The sequence below is a fragment of the Ailuropoda melanoleuca genome, chromosome 16, assembly GCF_002007445.2.
Source record: "Ailuropoda melanoleuca isolate Jingjing chromosome 16, ASM200744v2, whole genome shotgun sequence".
Lineage (NCBI taxonomy): Eukaryota > Metazoa > Chordata > Mammalia > Carnivora > Ursidae > Ailuropoda > Ailuropoda melanoleuca.
In genome coordinates, this window is record NC_048233.1 from 59128139 (window position 1) to 59132255 (window position 4117).

General features: G+C 36.6%; 1 pseudogene; it reads right to left on the reverse strand.

Moving 5' to 3' along the window:
- Positions 1-2322: 2322 nt before the first annotated feature.
- LOC117796904 lies at positions 2323-2421 on the reverse strand (annotated as a pseudogene).
- Positions 2422-4117: the final 1696 nt, after the last annotated feature.

Below are 4117 nucleotides of genomic sequence, written 5' to 3' on the forward strand. Positions count from 1 at the left end.
ATGTTGTACAAACTATGGAGGGTTTCATTGAATTTTTGTAAATAGCACCCCTTGGGACTCTGTATCCTACTCTGTTTGGGAAAAAGTAATAGTATGACTTGAATTGCTCTCCCAGTCTTCATAGCATCCATCTTTTATAGCATCTTTTTACTAGTCTAAGTCAGAATATCAGACCCTTGAGAGTTACAGATTTTTTCTTCTTAAGTATTATTTTTTCCTGTGGAATCATTGAATGATAGCCTTATTTTATTGCTAATTATTCTCTGTCGTATGTGAGACTTTCAAAGAAATGGGCACTGCCTTTTGGAGATGTTTACGTGTTATATGTTTTCACATTATTCTGTAATTTTTAAAGGGCAGAAGTGGCAAGGTTAGAAACATTTTTATCTTAAAGTTAGTGACCTAGTCTGGATTAATGTTGGTCAAAAGGCTTGGAATTTAAGCCTCAGATGTGTTTGAGAAGTTTACTGCCGGTATAATTTTCCTTTAATCTTTCCATTAACAATGACAACAACAACAAAGCTCAGTTAAGAGAGAAATTGGAAAAAATGATAGAAACTCCTAAACAAATCCAAGAATAGGAATTGGTCATGGCCCCATTTAACCAGTTAGGTTTATGGGTCACATTAATCAATATTCAGTTTCATAGCAGATGTGGAGGAAGTTTAAAAAGTCTGGATTCCAAAAGAACCCAAGAATACTGAAAACTATCACATTTCACACACATGGGGAAAAATGGAGAGAGAAAAGATTTATGTATATCTGAAAGCAATAAGGATGAAAAAAAACACAACGCAAGTCATCAAAATCACTGTTGAGAAACCAAATTTGAATGCTTCATAAAGTTTTCTTAATTAAGTTTCAACATCAGAAAGCCATGAATAGTGAGTATACATCTTAGTGCAACAGTGATCTGGTGTCTCATCTTGCAGTGGAGCACTTTAAAATCATACATGTAGCCATCCACGCACAATGGCATGCATTCCATCTTCCTCACTCTCTCAATCTCTCTCTTTCAAAACATTCAAAGTTTAGCTTCTTGTATCTTTTGCAGAAGATCTTCTGTACCTTTTGTTCATTCAACAAACATTTACTGAACTCTCAGATGCCAGCCTTGCCACTAGGTAGAGTAAGAAATACAAAGAGAAGTTTGACAGGCGAAGAAAAGAAAGCCCAAATAGTGAAAATTACTAAATATAGGAAGGGTCTTGAAAAAATATTTGAGCAAAATTGAATTTGGAGAAGGATAACACTTGCTCCCTTCCTGGCATCCACTCAACCCACATGTACTTATTAATTCCTACTCTGTGCTTGCCATGTGCCAGCCACTCTGGAGAATATGACAAGAGTAAAACAGAGCCTTCGCTTCTTATCAAACTTGAACTCATCTTTTCAAATTTTAGGATACCCTTTTTTCCAGGCCCTCCTAAACCTATTCTTTACTTGCAGTCACAATTCACACAGCTAGATGCTAGGAGCCATGTCTACTCATTTCCAACTAGGTTGACTATGTAACACAATTACAGATATCCTACTAATAATCTGAATCAGTTGTTTACCAGTACAGTTATTTTAAGGTCAGCATGTGACTGCTGATGGCAGGTTGGTGAACAGAGGAAAACAGGAAATGAATGAAATCATTTATTAACATTGAAAATAACAATTTGAAAGGTGTTGGGTCCTGGGGTAAATAGCACTTGGCTGCTGCAAATCAGGGAATGGGAATTTTCCAAAGAAAGGGCTTACCTGAAAGAATTTTCCAAAATTTGGTTTTGGTGTCATGGAAAAACACTAATTTCAAAACAATGTTATTGATTGCTGGACATATTCTCAAGAAGCACATGGTCACTAAGAACTATAACATGAAAATTGCTGCTCAAAATCACTGCAACACTCATGCCTTGAGTATAACCTGAAAATAAGAGAGAAAAAAAGGATAAAAAATTATGAAATTTTTATTGTGCACCCATCTTATACCAGGCATGGTAATAGATGCTTTCATAAACACCCTGTTACCTATAATTCACAATGAACCTGTGAGTTAGAATTGCCAGTCTACAAATGGAAAAAATAGAGGCTTGGAAAAAGTCAAATAACTTGACTTAGGTCACACAGCTTATAGTTAGTGTGTGTCTGAAACCAGGACTCATATCTTTCTATCAAACTGCAAGGCCCTGACTCACAGGACTCTCTCCAGTAAGAGGATTTATATTAGGGAGTAGAAGCTTTGGAAGAAATTCAGAATTTTTCTCATTAAATAATCATTTAAGAGACATTAAACTCTTGAATCACAAATATTTATTTGTTTGTTTGTTTATTAATGAAAATATAGAACACTTCATGAGTTTGCCTTGCACATCGGGTGTGCTAATCTTCTCCGTATCAGTCCAATTTTAGTATATGTGCTGTCAAAGTAAGGACCAAATCATATTTTAGTTCAGTCTGATAACTTATGTATAAATCATATTTTCCTTGAAATATATATGTGTAAAGCATTATTAAAAACTGTAAAACATTTTGCTCAGACATGACCTGCTGCCCTGTATTTCCCTTTATCTTGGGACTCTGCTTACTTTTGGAATGAACAGTGACCGAGGACGTCAGTTGGTAGGGAGAAAGATAGGTTTGAAAGTTGTCACTGAAAGGGATTTTATCATATGGAAATAACCAAGTAAGTGACAACTTATGAGTAAGGTTGTTCATTGCAGTATGATTTATAATGGTAAAATTTCGCAGTACTCAAATGTCCAATAAGAGTTTAGATAAATAAGAAGCTCCTTTGTACAATGGAAACTTTTTCAGTGGTTAAAAATAGTGGTGTGCTGATGGGTGATGGATACCTGGGGGTTCGCCATCTTATCCTGTTTTGCATATATTTGAAATTTCCCATAATAAAATATTTTTATTATTTTTTAAAAGATTTCTTGATTTATTTGGGAGGGCAGAGGAAGAGGGAGAGGGACAAGCAGACTCGCCGCTATGCTGGGAGCCCAAGATAGGGCTCAATCCCAGGACCCCGAGATCATGATCTGAGCTGAAACCAAGTCAAATGCTTAACCAACTGTGCCACCCAAGAGCCCCAATAAAAGATTTTTAAATATGTGCCATCTTATAAATAATTTTGTGATATCTTATGTGGGAAAAACAGATTATTAAATGTAGCAGAAATTTCTATTGTTCATCTGTATTTTCCTCCCCTTTCACGTAAATGGGAGGATTGTACTTCCCTTTCTCCTAGCAGTTGAGCAAGACCGTATAACTGATCAATAGATGTAGGTAGAAGTGACGTGTCACTTTCAGGCAGGAGCAATTAATTGCCAGTATGTGACTCTCCAGCCCTCTTTATTACCCCACCTCTGTAACTTAAGACTTTCCAAGTGGTAGAGCTTTTGTCCCTGAATGAGGCCAATATCAAACAGCTCCCTGACAAAGTAGAGTGGCTATGTAGTGTGAGGAAGAAATAAACCTTTAATGTCTAGAGCCAGTGGGATGTTTGCTGCCACAGCATTGCGTAGTGTATCCTGATTGGTAAACAACGTAATTTAACAAAAATACTCAGCTTGCTCCCCTTTCTCTGCAAAGTCTTTATGCAAATTGCATTCTCTGGGTCACTTCTCCACTGAAATATTTAAAAAGTCAGAGCCCATAGGGTTTGGCAGATCATTGGGTCCAGTTATAAATACTGAGGCCCACAGAGGTCAAGTGATTGCCTACAACACAAAGATTGAGAGCTGATTCCTAATATAATATAATTTTATTGTTTGTTTCTCCCATTAGACTCAAAGCCTCACGAGGACAGGGATTTTTGCCTGCCTGCCCAGCTGGGACTAATCCCTGCAACTCAAAATGATAGTGAGTGATAATCACCATGTATATCATACAATACTGTCACTCAGACATATCACATTTTGCTCTTATTCCAACTTAGAGAAAGGTAAAACTATGATTATTTAAAAATTGAGGCCTAGAGGAAGTAAGTGATCTTCTCTAGATCAAAATCACACAACTGAATCATAACAGCTTACGATTTTCTGTGGTCTTTTCCTGTCCTAAGCATCTTCCATGTTTTCATTAACTTTGACTCTCACAACAACTTTGCAAGATCAACTGGATTATG